This window comes from Simochromis diagramma, unplaced genomic scaffold (assembly GCF_900408965.1).
Source record: "Simochromis diagramma unplaced genomic scaffold, fSimDia1.1 OVJJ01000611.1, whole genome shotgun sequence".
Taxonomy (NCBI): domain Eukaryota; kingdom Metazoa; phylum Chordata; class Actinopteri; order Cichliformes; family Cichlidae; genus Simochromis; species Simochromis diagramma.
In genome coordinates, this window is record NW_024387175.1 from 671,134 (window position 1) to 686,545 (window position 15,412).

At 38.5% G+C, this 15,412-nt stretch overlaps 1 protein-coding gene and 1 long non-coding RNA gene across 3 annotated transcripts in view; both read right to left on the bottom strand.

Moving 5' to 3' along the window:
* The window catches only part of LOC120744982 (limbic system associated membrane protein), a 453,615-nt gene that overhangs the window by 325,630 nt on the left and 112,573 nt on the right, over window positions 1-15,412 (bottom strand). The gene's annotated exons all lie outside the window — the stretch shown is intronic.
* Window positions 1,715-13,517, bottom strand: LOC120744989. The gene is made up of 3 exons (XR_005698515.1): window positions 12,765-13,517; window positions 8,486-8,491; window positions 1,715-3,344 (listed from the first exon to the last, which is right to left on the bottom strand). It is a non-coding gene; the product is annotated as an uncharacterized LOC120744989 (long non-coding RNA).

Here is a 15,412-nt window from a genome sequence, read left to right on the forward strand (position 1 = left end):
ATTAAAAGCTGTTTTCATTGAGCACAGTCTTTATTAACCATTAAAATGTTCAGATTAATGTATAGTGTTTGATACTGCAATAGCCCATCACAATTAGTGGCTGCTAGCTGACAACTCTATCATAGCTCTTGTCTCAGTCATATACTGTAATAGACTATCATGCCAACAAACTGTGGCTTTTGAATCATCCATCTGACTTCTGTGGCACTGCCTCGGCGAAGATCAATATTCCTCTAATAGCTCATTGCTTTGTGCGTCCTACTTCTAGGCACAACGCCAGCTCAATATCAGAACAGTGTAGCAAATTGGATGACAAGGATCACACGACTGACTTTCCTGTTGGAAAAAAAGTCCAAAGTAGAGTATTTTACAGTAGATTCCAACTGGTGAGCTGCTGGATAGACAGTGTCATGACCTGAGGCCATGATGACAGAGAGAGACATTGGCATCCACATCCACAGTTTGGGGATTTCTCTAGCAAACAGTGGACTCAGATGTCTGCCCCCCACCCAAGTGCTGCAGCATAGAACCAGAATGGTTAGACAGGCAAGTACACCATCACAATAGTTAGAAAATCGCTTGAGATGTTTCAGTTTTATGGAATTTGTCAGGGTTTGGGCAGGTGTGGCGGTAGAGGATGTTTTCTGTAGTTCTCTGGCTTTCTTTGTCTCTAGCTACTTTGACTAATCAGTTCAGTAATCCTTGATTAAACTAAAGATTAATTTTATAATCCCGACCCTAACAACAACCTGTGCTTCTCTCTGGTTTTGCTATAAGGAAACACAGCCGAGTAGTCAGCCGTCAGTGTCTCCACCTGATTCCAGCTGCTCCCTGTCTCCACATTGCCTGCCCGCTCACTGCCGCTCCTAACAGTCACCAAAGACCCAACACTAAACCCTTTCTCCGTCTTTCCCCTGCTTTTCAAATAGCAAGTAAGACCTTTTCCTCTCAACTGCATACTCACAGTCGAGCCTGCCCGCACTAACTGTTTATTTCCTTCTCTTACAGATTCACCTTGGTTTTCAGTATCCTTCTACAAGGCCTTGAATAATCAGGTCACATTTTATCTTAAAGACTTACTTATGGTTCCAACTTTCAGCCCGTCTTCTGTGGAAACAGTTCCCAGTTTGGATTTGGAAGACAGACACCCTTTCTACTTTTAAGCTTAAAACTAAACTCTTTTTTGATAAAGCATATAGTTAGGGCTGGATCAGGCAAATCAGAACCCTCCCTTACAATGTTCCCTCTAATTTTTCATGTGTCTGAGCGAACACACAAACTCCCTGAGCGGTCCCTTGGACCACTGCGAGCAACATTAGACGTGTGCACTGTGGTCACGCCAGCATCCAAGTTACATGGTTTATTAAAATAATCAAATTACAGCATTTACATTCATGTTAGACTACTTTTAATTAAGTGCTTTAGCTCACTTACAATGAAAATTAAAAAAAATCTTGTTCATGACCTGTGTAGTATGTTAACACTATTGGAAGTAAAAATAACTTGAACTCCAATTTTGAAAACACAACTTCTTTTTTTTTTCCACAAATCATGGTCACAATACATAATGAAAACGTTGCGATTATACACAAAAAACAAAACAAAAACACAAAAAACAACAAAACAAAAAGAACCCCCCCCCCCCCTCCCTCCCCACCCGAGGCTCATGTAAAGAGAAACAGAACAAAACAAACAAAAAATGTATGTCAAATACGGAAAATACGTTTTTATATAGTCAATAAATGGGTTCCAAGTCGCAGAGAATTTTTGTTGTGATGAGAGAACTCTGTATCTAAGTTTTTCCAGTGGTAAAAAGAAAAGCACCTCCTTTAACCATTGTATGTATGAAGGAGCCTTATCAGACTTCCAGTGGAATAGAATAGAAGTCTACAGGCAAGCAATGCAGCAAATGCTATGGCCTTTTCCTGAGATTTACTAATTTTGTATTGAGATGGCATAACTCCAAAAATGCCAATGCGGAAATCAAGCACTAAATTCTGCTCACTGATATGAGATAATACTTTAAATATATTTCCCCAGTAATTATCCAGTTTCGGACAAGACCACATCATGTGACCCTCATTTGCTGGATTATGTCCACACCTGGGACAGGCAGGATCGGCCTCTGGGAAAAATTTTGAAAGCCTCTCTCTTGTATAATAAAGACGATGAAGAATTTTAAACTGAATTAAACCATGGCGAATGCAAAGGGAGGAAGTATGTATACGATTCAAACAAAATCTCCACTCATCATCAGATAAATCCACCCCAATGTCTTTTTCCCAATTATTTTTAGTTTTTTCCCAAGTAATAGGCCTTAAGCTCTGTATCAGTTTGTAGATTCTCCTTTTGCCAAAAGGATCCATTTCCAAAATGGTATCCACTTGATTTTTAGGAGGTAGGTAGGGGAAAGAAGGAAACAATGTTTTTGCAAAACTTATGTGAGGTTGGTATATTGGTATATATTGAAATGGTTGGCAAAAAAAGGGTTAAAAGCAACAGGGAAAAATTACTAACCTGTTGCAAACAGAAGTGCCTTCTGAATTGAAGACATACTTTAATAGATGTTCTTACAACTGGATTTGTTATTTTCTGTTTTTGATTTAGAGCTAGGGATGAGGTTAAGAGGGGAAGTGGATTAGACATCAGTTCCATTTTTACCCAAGCCTCACCCTCGCTATTTTCATAAACATATTTCCAGTGCAATAATTTGGTGATATTAGCCGCCCAGTAGTAAAAGATAAAATTTGGCAACCCTAGCCCACCAGCCTCTTTTGGTACTTCCAAATATGTTTTTTCTATTCTGGGATTTTAATTTTTCCAAATAAATGTTGCTGTTAATCTGTCTAAATCTTTGAAAATTGATTTGGTTATAAAAACAGGAACCACTTGGAAAACATAGAGAAATTTTGGTAAGACTGCCATTTCAACTAGATTTATTCTGCCTGCTAATGAGATTGGAAGTTTTGCCCATTTTTTAAAATCTTGTGATGTTTGTTCTAACAAAGTGTCAAAATTATGAATTCGCAACTCGTTCATTGTGCGGGTTTTATTTATTCCCAAATATTTAAACGTTTCTTTTTCTAATTTAAAAGGGAAGGCAGAGAAATCTTGGTCTATGTTATTAATAGGGAACAGTAGGCTTTTTGAATAGTTCAATTTGTATCCAGATATGCGTCTGAAGTGGTCTAATACCTTGAGCAATTTAGGGATTGATGCCGTTGGATTAGATATATACAGCAATAAATCATCTGCATACAATGATACTTTGTGCACTGTCCTGTCCCTAGAGATTCCGGCAACCTGACTGTCCTCCCTAAGAGCGATAGCTAAAGGTTCGATTACTACGTTGAAAAGATAGGGAGATAAGCCTCTACTAAGCTGAAAAATGTCAGAGGTTACATTATTTGTCCTCCCTGCCGCAACTGGAGAGGAATACAGTATTTTAATCCATTTTCCAAACAATGGGCCAAATTCAAATTTATTTAGGACCGCATAAAGATATGGCCATTCTATACGGTCAAAGGCCTTTTCTGCATCAAGAGAAATTATTATTTCTGACTATTCTTTTGGTTCTGATGCATATAAAATATTAAATAGACGGTGCATATTATAAAATGACTGTCGCCCTGGTATAAAGCCGGTTTGATCAGGATTAATCAGTTTTGGCAGTATAAGATCGATTCTATTAGCCAAGATTTTTGTGAGAATTTTGTAATCACAATTTAAGAGGCTCACTGGTCTGCAGGAGCTGCATTGTGAGGGATTCTTACCCTTTTTGTACAGCACAGAAATTATGGCTATCTCAAAACACTGCCATCACTCCTAAAACTTCCTGCCTTCCTTAACAACTAAATGCCATGTTGCCATATCATTTTTTGATTGGTCGATATGGTACATTTTTCCACCAATAGGAAAGGGTGAGGGGGACGGGGGGAGGGGGGGTGTTTGGTTTTGTCTTTGCTCACAGGCGGAGAGCGCTTTCGAGCGTTTTCCTTATAAAACGCTGTTTTTACCGTTTCTTCCCGCTGTAAATATAAACAACGATAGCATTCAGGAAAAAAAAACAAACATTGCATATTTTTTTTATCATAACTCTGGTTTTACGTGGCCTATCGACACAATTTAAAAACTGGTATAAAGTATAAAGTGCTCACATCTCCAACAGTTGTTTTGCTTTGCTAAAACGCCGGTGTCGGCACATAAGGACGCTGTCATAGCCTGTCAACGACGTTGATTAGCTGCGTATATACGAATGTGAATCGCATCATTGGCTGGACTATGGGATAAGGTGGCATCGTTCTGATCCTATACGGGAGCAGCCAGTCACTCACTGACTAACACTGCAAAACAGAATTGTTAACGTATTTATTTTAATTTCAATTCAGGTTAGATTTTTTTTGTGTGCAGCGCAGATTTTCTGTGCGCAGAGACCGTGTCAGCAGTGCGCAATTGCGCACGCGCGCAGCTTAGAGGGAACATTGCTCCCTTAGTATTGCTGCAATGAGCCTAAGCAGATGGGAGCATATCATGTTGAACTGTTTCTTCTTCACTCACCTTTTTCACTCTCTATGCACAACTTTGCATTTAATCATTAGTTATTATTAAACTCTGGCTCTCTTCCACAGTTTGTCTTTTGTCGTGTCTTCTTCCTCTCACTCCGACCCTCTTAGGACAGATAGCTTCCCCTGCCTGAGCCTGATTCTGCCAGGGGTTTCTTCATGTTAAAAGGGAGTTTTTTCTTCCCACTTTCGCCAAGTGCTTGCTCACAGGGGGTCATGTGATTGGAGGCGTTTTGTCTGTATTATTGTAGGATCTTTCCCTTGTGTGATTTGGCGTCATATAAATAAATACAGTTGACTGAATAGGAATTCTGGTGTGTCACTATAAGCATATAGACAGGTGTTTTCTAGGCTCTCGGTGATGTTTGGAGATGAGTGCTAAAATGAGGAAAAGGCCTTAAGTAAAGCCCCCTTTCTCTGTCATGTCTTTGGGTACCTTCGAAGTGTTGTCCTGACATTTGTTCCAGCAGCACAAGTCACTACTACAGTGGGTCTCATCCCTATAATTACTGTAGCGGCTTATCTTGGTAGCACTAACAACGGGAGCAGTTTTATCTGTCAAATGTCAATGCTTTATAAAAGACATTTATTTATGTGATTTTCTTTTTCTGTGTGTAAACTTTCATTATAGTACAGTGGTATGGTAAAAAAAAAAAGGCATTTGCTTTATAGAATAATGTAGACTGCAGATATATCATCATGACATTGACTTCAGCTCTGCATTTCACATGTTTAACAGTCTAGTCTGAATAATCTCATATGCAAGGTATAGTGGGCCACTTGTCTGGCAAGCCTTTACTTTTTTTAAGCTCTCTGTGAAGAGTTTTCAGGGATTTCCTACCAGTTAATTTGAGCTACGCACAGGAACCACAGAGTTTAATTGTGCAATGCAGTGTATTCAAAATCAGCATAGCCAACTTCTTAGTTGGTCGCCTGAAAACCCAAGACATTGTTAGCACACACTGTGCTGAAAAGAGTGCTTTATTTCCACAATTATACATCTTTGACATCACCATCCCATAATCCTCCATACCAGTCCTTGTTCAAATAAATGGAGGGCATAACTTCGAATGCAAATTGCTCTGTTGCTGGATATTCACCATGACAGCAAATAGTAACATAATGGTCAGTTAATAGGGCTGGATCTTCACTCCCACACACTTTTTATCTCTGTGCAGCCATGCATGGAGGCAATCTGTCAGGTAGTTTTATGAATTCCGTTTACCAGACTGATCTCGTATTGCTTTGTATTCTATCAGGCATCTGGTATTGTCTGAGAGATTTTTCTTCTTTTTTTTCTTTTTTTTTTCTAGCTGTGTGGCAGCTAGCTACTTTTGTTTGGCATCCTTGTAGGATTTACATGCCATTCAGCTGCCAGAGAGTGTTTGGACGTTTAGCAGTGTGTGGCTAAATTGAATCTGTACCAGATGCCTTTGAGGAGCCGTTGTAAAATTTAGTCTAAGTTGAGGAAGGTTTCCCGAACACTGGCAACACACACCCACAGAAAAAAAGACCCTTGTGTTTGTCCCACGTTCTTCATTTAAGGCATCGATAAAGTTTTTTAAATGTTTTTTAATTCAAATTGTTTGACAACTCTGAGGGGTCACCCATATGTCACAAAATTTGACTCTGTCAAATTCATTAATATTTTAATTAAAATTAATTTTATTAATACTTAAATTACTTAATATGGTATATGAATAAATAAAAACAAAATACTTTTATATTAAAAGTGTTTCCAGTGATATCTTTTTAAAATTTTGTTAGTTTACAAATTCATGACTAAATCCTGCAAGCATATCCTTAACACAAATGTCAAAAAAGAGATAAGAGTAGGCTGGCAGACATAATGAAGAGTAGACAGGAGGGAGGGTGAGAGGGAGGGACGGAGGGATCAAGATGAAAGAGGGGAATGTTAACAGATGAGAAAAGTGTCCTTGCTCACTCTGTGCTCCTGTTTAATATGAAGTTCCTAGTCGAATCAAGTTGTAAATCTTTAACCTGCTACCTCCATGGCAAACCTTGCCTCAACACACAACACAGTTCCTTCCTGTAAGTGAACACACACACACACACACACACACATATACTTTTGTAACATCCATGATGGTTTGAACTGCAGTCTGTTGTCGGTTATCAGAAAACTGCAAGCCAATATCACAAAGTTCAAATTTTTAGCAATCTATGACATCTATCTGAAATTGAGTTACGCTGGCAGGAAAATAAATTCACCCGCTTGTCAGCCACAAGGATGTCTAATTAAACTACACAAAGAATTGATGTTCTTCTAGGTTTAAACTCTGCAAGGCCTACAGGGTTCACATGTGATCTTTCTAAACTATGCAGCTCACTGGGCTTTTGCACTGTACAGTCAATACTTTGCAAAAACTAGGTACTTTAGATGTTCATTACAATAGTCATTACAATCCCTTATTAACTTAACAAGTCCATCTGACCGTTCCTAAATGAATTTGTCATTCTATTGAAAAAAGAAAAGCAGGTAAGATATCCTCAATCTACTGTAATATTGTGGCATATTTAAAATTCATTCATTATCAAATTAATACATAGCAAGATTTTTTTTCATAATAATTTTAATCAAATTTCTCTTCTCACTTGTTTTCATTTCAGATGCTCTACTATTTGTTTCACCATATCTGTCACTGCTGGCTGCCAAATGATCAAAGCTCTTGTCGCTGGTACTGTTACATAAACTCATATTACATTAATTTAAGTGAATTATTTTAAATTTAAAGGCATTTTATGAACTTTGTTCTTGTTCTATAACCTACTAGTTAAATCCCACAATATCATTGCCTGAACAGTTTATATGCTATTAAACTAATTCCAGTCCTGGCAATGTCTTTATTTATTGCACACTTATCCGTGTCTTATATGCACACAGGAATATGAAACCTCTTATTTAAAGTTTCGTGTGGTTTTATGTGTTCCATCCATGTGTTTCCAGAATTAGACAAGAACTCTATTTTAAGATGTAAACGCAGGCTACACTATGGATCGGTTTACCTGATATATATATATATATATATATATATATATATATATATATATATATATTAGGGGTGCAACGATATTCGTATCGATATTGAACCGTTCGATACAGTGCTTTCGGTTCGGTACGCATATGTATCGAACAATACAACATTTGTAATTTATTTTATCAATTTTCCTTCTGACGATGCTGTCTGTGTTGAGCGCTCAGTGAATCTGTGTTCGACTACTCCGCCTAGGCTGCACTGTCGAGCGCAGATCCACTGAGCGCTCAACACAGACAGCATAGTCAGAAGGAAGAGCGCAGGGCACCTCCCCCACCCTCATTCAGATCTGGCGTTTGGAATTATTTTGGTTTTCATGTGACGTATGACCCTGAAGGTAAGCGAGTCATGGACTAAAGTAAAACAGTATGTTGGATGTGCCATGCAATGCTCAATTACATTGGTGTGAACTAGTGTGTTAGCGCAGTTAGCTCGTTAACGTGTTTGCCGTCTAGCCCCATGCACGGAGCGATCGGCAGTAGCTCGTTAACGGAGATTTGCCATGTTGTGGCGTTAAGGTCATTTAAACGAGATTAACCTGAAAGCACTAGTGGGAACACAACGAATATGACTGCACATTTACGCCGACATCATCCTAGTGCAAAGACAAGTGGAAGCAGACAAAAAAAAGCAAGCATGTTACTAACTTTAGCCGAGTCATTTAGACAGCTGTTAGCACATGATTCTCCTTATGCTGCTGAGAATATAGCCCAGAAGAAGCGGATAGTATAGCTTTTATTTTGGAAAGAGACATTTCTCTGTAATAAACTCTCTTTTCCAAAGATGAGTGATTCCTCAATCAGATACAGGGCTTGCAATATCGCTAGCCCGACGTCCCGGAGCTAGCGATTTTTTCAGTCGGGCTACCAAAATCTATCTCTGCCCTGCCCGTCGGGCTATTGTAGGAAAAATATATGTCAGTGCTTTTGCATTCTTTCAGAAATGTAGCTGGGTAATTATGTCATTGGCATCGGTGAGCCACTGTCAATATGTGACATATTGAAGTCGCGTTTGAATTTGCACTTGTTTTTTTGCTTTCACTTTGCAATCGTGCGAACTGTGTATAGAGAGCGACAGCACTGATCTGTGAGTGATGATAATTTGTGCACCAATTCCTCTGACATCGTCTTATTAATCGTTAGCTTACTATGCAAACATGACAAGTGAAATCTCCCGCAGCAAGCTTAAACATGTGAGAGGTTGATCGCGCAGAGAATCGCTGAGCTTATGTGAGTGAGCGTATAAAAGCATTTCAGTTCTGCTGAGCCAAATAAGACAGGTCAGGGTGAAGAAGTGACAGCCAAAGAAAAGCTTACCACAAAACGGAGAAGTTATGACAAATCAGACTATAAGGCAAAAAGAAAGTGCAGCTTTATGGTTTCATGGACAAAAGAATTTCTGTGGCTGCAATATGATGAGCTAAATAACCAGGGCTACACATAAGTGGTCCGCAGGTGCGCATTCGCTGTCAAAATAAAAAACACGCACAAGGGTTAGGGTTAAATTTAAAAACTGTACTTTTGAGTTAAAATATATATTTATAATTTTAATAAATGACAAATTAAAAATGCATGAACATTTTTGTATCGAAAAAATATCGAACCGTGACACCAAAGTATCGAACCGAACCGAACCGTGAATTTTGTGTATCGTTGCACCCCTAATATATATATATATATATATATATATATATATATATATATATATATATATATATATATATATATATATATATTAGGGGTGCAACGATACACAAAATTCACGGTTCGGTTCGGTTCGATACTTTGGTGTCACGGTTCGATATTTTTTCGATACAAAAAAAATGTTCATGCCTTTTTAATTTGTCATTTATTAAAATTATAAATATAGATTTTAACTCAAAAGTACAGTTTTTAAATTTAATGTTGCTGAAACAATAAAATAATAATAAAAAAATAAATCTATCTGATAGAGAAATCACTCATCTTTGGAAAAGGCAAGGCAAGTTTATTTGTATAGCACAATTCAACAACAAGGTGATTCAAAGTGCTTTACAGAGACATTAGAAACAAAAACAAATAAAAAGCATGATTTAAAATTGATTAAAACAAGCAAACAAACAAACTAATTAACAAACAAACAAAACAGTATATAAAATCAAAACAGATAAAATCAGAACAATAGATAAAATCAGTAGTTAAATGTAAGTTTTGAAATTTAAGCTTAAAAGTGTGGATTTGGTATTTTATTCAAATGCAGCTGAGAATAGGTGAGTCTTCAACCTGGATTTAAATAAACTGAGTGTTTCAGCTGATCTGAGGCTTTCTGGGAGTTTGTTCCAGATATAAGGAGCATAAAAGCTGAATGCAGCTTCTCCGTGTCTGGTTCTGACTCTGGGAACTGATAAAAGACCGGATCCAGATGACCTGAGGGATCTGGAAGGTTCATACTGGGTCAGGAGGTCACTGATGTATTTTGGTCCTAAACCATTCAGAGCTTTATAGACCAGCATCAGAACTTTAAAGTCTATCCTCTGACGGACAGGCAGCCAGTGTAAAGACCTCAGAGCTGGACTGATGTGGTCCACTTTTTTGGTCTTAGTGAGGACTCGAGCAGCTGAGTTCTGAATGAGCTGTAGTTGTCTGACTGATTTTTTAGGTAGACCTGTAAAGATGCTGTTACAGTAATCAAGCCTACTAAAGATGAATGCATGGACTAGTTTTTCCAGGTCCTGTTGAGACATCAGATCTTTTATCCTAGAAATATTCTTGAGGTGATAGTAAGCTGACTTTGTTATTGTCTTAATGTGTTTTTCTAAGTTTAGGTCTGCATCCATCACTACACCCAAATTTCTCGCCTGGTTTGTGGTTTTTAGGTGTATAGATTGAAGTTCTCTGGTGACCTGTAATCGTTTTTCTTTGGCGCCAAAGACTATTACCTCAGTTTTGAGAGAGTTTATTACAGAGAAATGGCTCTTTCCAAAATAAAAGCTATACTATACGCTTCTTCTGGGCTATATTCTCAGCAGCATATTAAACATATCAGGTCCCCATAAGGAGAATCATGTGCTAACGGCTGTCTAAATGACTCTGTAAAGTTTGTAGCATGCATGCTTGTTGTTTTTGTCTGCTTCCACTTGTCTTTGCACTAGGATGATGTCGGAGTAAATGTGCAGTCATATTTGTTGTGTTCCCACTAGTGCTTTCAGGTTAATCTCGTTGAAATGACCTTAACGCCACAACACGGCAAATCTCCATTAACGAGCTACCCCTGATCGCCCCGTGCGTGGGGCTGGACGGCCAACACGTTAACGAGCTAACTGCGCTAACACACTAGCTCCCACCCATGTAATTGAGCACTGCGTGGCACATCCAACATACTGTTTTACTTTAGTCCATGACACGCTTAACTTCAGGGTCATACGTCACATGAAAATCAAAATAATTCCAAATGCCACATCTGAATGAGGGTGGGGGAGGTTCAATTTGCCATGTTGCAAGGAGAGCTTAACTTCTGTCTCGCTAGCTTGCCCTGCGCTCTTCCTTCTGACATGCTGTCTGTGTTGAGCGCTCAGTGGATCTGCGCTCGACAGTGCAGCCTAGGCGGAGTAGTTGAACGCAGATTCACTGAGCGCTCAACACAGACAGCATCGTCAGAAGGAAAGTTGATAAAATAAATTACAAATTTTGTATTGTTCGATACATATGCGTACCGAACCGAAAGCACTGTATCGGACGGTTCAATATCGATACGAATATCGTTGCACCCCTAATAAATAAATAAATATATATATATATATATATATATATATATATATACACACACACATTGAGTTAGGACAAATTGAATGGGTCTCCACAGCATCCACCTACTTTGCATTTTTCCATGCTTTAAACTGCTCTAATTATAATGCCCATCTGTAGTAGACCACTCATTTAGTAAAGTGGGTTGAATCAACACGCTGTATTGATTATCTGTTCTGCTAGCTAGCTCTAACTTCTGCAACGGACAGTCTAAAAGGCTTTTCTTTGGCCTTTTAACCTTAGAGAGGGAGACAGAGACAGAGGGATCCCTGAGGGTACCGTGATTGACTTGGTTTATAAAGCACTGAGACGAGAGTACTCCATGTAGCCAGCATCGCATGCAGTTACTACCACATAACTGCAGTATATTAGATCTTTTCTATTTGCATGATGCTGCAAATGACATGATCACATATGGGCAACTATGTCCAACTGTTCTTAGCCTCTGTGGGACTGAGCTAATACTTTCTCTCAAGAGGTATACAATAAGGTCACTTTCATTTAATTTGCAAAAGCATTCTACACAGATAAATATTGTTGCCTAATTACTTCACAAGATTCTAAGTGAACAATTAACCTCTCCATCATTTCCCCCCCACATCAGTTGATTTCCAGTTTAAAGCAAACACATCCACCCTTTGTTCTAAAGAAAACTTCATCTTTTATCTTTTGATGCCTTCATTCAAGTAAGTCGGTATTAGAGATACTTTGGCTCTATCTGTTTAAGTAATATCCTCTTTTATTCTTCATAAAACATCAAAAGACCCTTGGCATGGGTATGCCACATTGTATCAGGCATGGAATAAAATGCTCCTTCATCTCTTCCATTATAGCTGGATCCTTTTAAGATAACAAACATTCTCTGTTGCCCAAGAGCCTACATTTTTCAACCCGCTTGATGGATTTTCTTTTCAGGCCGGGATACGCAGAGAGTCTCAGGCATTCCACCACCAACTCTGTAGCACTTAAACACAAAAAAGCCATGCAATACCCAATCAATTATACAGTAGATGTGGAAACTGTTTGTTTTATCTAAGCTTTCTATTCACTGTCTCTCAAAGAATGAAGATGGTCCTTAAGGACGCCATGCAGTCATGTAAAGTTAGAAGCATAACACTAGCTTCGTGAATGCATGAATGTCGGGTGGGGTACTCGAGTGAATTCCATTTATTCGAAGTATACGCTTTTACTTTTGACCTGGGCTTGTTTCTGTTGATGCATACACCTCACACCTTTCTCTTTATTTCTTTTGTGTAGTTTCTGTCATTGTGCAGTTTTGTATAGTTTTCTAACAGACACTCCCAGACTTCCATTTGAATAAGTCAGTGATCTGGAAAATTTGCAAGTCAAAGTCATTTGTGAACAAAAGAAATGTGAATATCACTCGAGGAACTTTCAGTTATGGCCTACAGCAGGAAATTCAGTAATTCTTCAGCCAAAACTTTTATGTGACCAAATGACACACATTTCACTGAACCGTTCACAAAAGGGGCATAAAGTTCAGATCTTAACATTCTATTATTACAATGCAGGGAGGGGTTTAAAAGGAAGGGTTTAAAATGACCAGTGAAAATATACGATATTATTGGAATACCTGATTTTGGACAAAAGCATTGCATGCATAATTTAAATCTACTTTCACATTTAGGTAAATCTAGAAAAGAAAATCAATCAATCAATGGATATTTTATAGATTGTCCATATATCTCACTCCACAACCAGTGAATCTGAGGCCATTTATTGTTCCACACAGCTTTACTTTAAAAGAGCCAAGTGTACACGTCGTGTCAGCAGTCAGAAATGATACTGACAAATAAAGTTGCGTTGTAGCCAAAAAGGAATTTAAAATTTAATTCACATAGGTAATTTATAATTATAATAATAATTAAGAACAATTGTCCTCCTTTGAAGACAAGCAGACCAGAAAAAGCTTCTCCTGTGGTCCTTCAGCCTTGCTCACACATGGTGAGTAACAGTTAGTCATAAATCTCACGGTTCGGATCGGATCACAGTTTTAAGTCACGGATCGGATCAATTTTCGGATCAGCAAAAAAAGAAAAAAGACAAAAATTGAACATTTAATTATTTACTTATTGAAGTATTTTTTGCCTGTTTAAAACATTAAACTTAAGACTCATTCCACGCAATTATTTTAAAAAAAAATGGTACAATATAGGGCAGTACAGGGCTTTGTATCTACCACTCAATTCAATTTTATTTATAAAGCGCCAAATCACAACAACATTCGCCTCAAGGCGCTTTATATTGTAAGGTAGACCCTACAATAATACATACCGCTCATTATATCGCACTGCACTGTGATATAATGAGCTGTCACGGTCACGTAGCTTTCCGTTGCCCTGGAGGTCCACCCATTTGTAGTAGTTAGGGCAACAGAAGATGCCTGGGACAGTTCAGCCATAACTTAAATCTTTTCCTGCTCATACATGCTTGGAACGATCTTGCCACTAAAGTGGACGCGCAACGGGATATCATAGCGTGGCTCAAGCACGTTCATCATCAAAAAAATACGGCCTCCCGTCTGCAGCTAAACACCCCAATAGCTTTTGTAATAGCTTTAGCCCGGTCGGACTGGGCAGAAAAGGGCTGCTTAATGCATAATGCAAACTCCTCTACTCCTCCACTTGGATCACTAGCGCTGGCCATAACTATTGCTTGACAGACCCACCACGCCACCATACACATACTTTTTTTTCTTCTTTTTCGAATCTTCGGATCACGTGTGTGCCGAACCGTGGAGTGGGATCGGTTCGGATTACGCATCAACTGTGATCCGTTGCACCACAAGTAACAGTAGAGGAGAATCTGTCCACAACTGCAATGTAATGAGGGAAACAACTCAATATAGAATGTGTCCTTACAGAAAATGTGTAGAGATGATATCTGTGTGTTAAAACCAACTGTATTTCAAGAAAGAGTGATCCTAATATTGCACAGGTTGCATGTGTGAAAGGGTATTTGTCTTTCTGGTGACTCCCCTGCTGTTCCCTGTCTCTCATTGTTCCCCATGGATGAGTGTGACTTTCTGCTCCGCTATCAAAGGCAACCAACACTTTGAATGAGCAGATGGTTCACAGTGAGACTGCCCTTCTTCTCCTCGGCATAAAGGTCTTTGTGTCAGCAACACACAAACAACTGCATTAAGTAAATGGGTAAAAAGACACTTTCCATAATGTTACTGTACTCAGAAATAGACAATTGTAGTTTACGTAACTGGCAATGTGTCTTATTATAGAAACTAACATGTTCCCTATTAGGAAAAAAAAATCTAAGTAGAGAAGTCTGGTTTCACTTACATCGACCTCCTCTCAAGCAAGCTAGGTTCGGAGTTACCTTGGGGATACACCCCGGTAAGAAATTAACCAATTAACCAATGTTGTACAGAAAACCCAGGATTAACCCCAAAGTTATCTGGATAAGAGAAAATCCTGCTTCGTAGTGCAGGCCTTTGGTTTTATATTATAAGTTATTATAGTGTTGACATAGTACCTAAATATTTCTCAATTTAACTTTCTTGTAACCCAACTATTTAGTCTTGACTGATTTAAAAAAGACATGCAATTGCAAATCAGCAAGAAAAAGAAATCTCAACAACCACACAAATCCCTATGAATAAGCACTTTGACAACAGTGAGAAGGAAGAACCCATTTTAACAGACAGAAACATCCGGTAATAGAGGAAATAGAGGAATGATTATAAAGTAACTGCCATTAAATCTGTTCTGGGTTTTTGGCTAGCTTAGCATTAGCATGCTATCTGCTCAGGTGCTTGCAAAGAGCCGAAGTTGTGTTAGCAGCATAATGCAGTTGTTTCTTTCCTGGGTGCAGTTTGCTCTTTAGTATATTTTAGATTTTCTACGCTAGTTGCAAAGAAAATTCAAATAAGTTTGTGGATCTAGCTAGCAGCCACTACTGCTGCTTTCCTCAAGCCAGATTGAAACCAGAAAATAGACGAGACCTCTTTATACTAGAATGCATGCTACTCTCACAT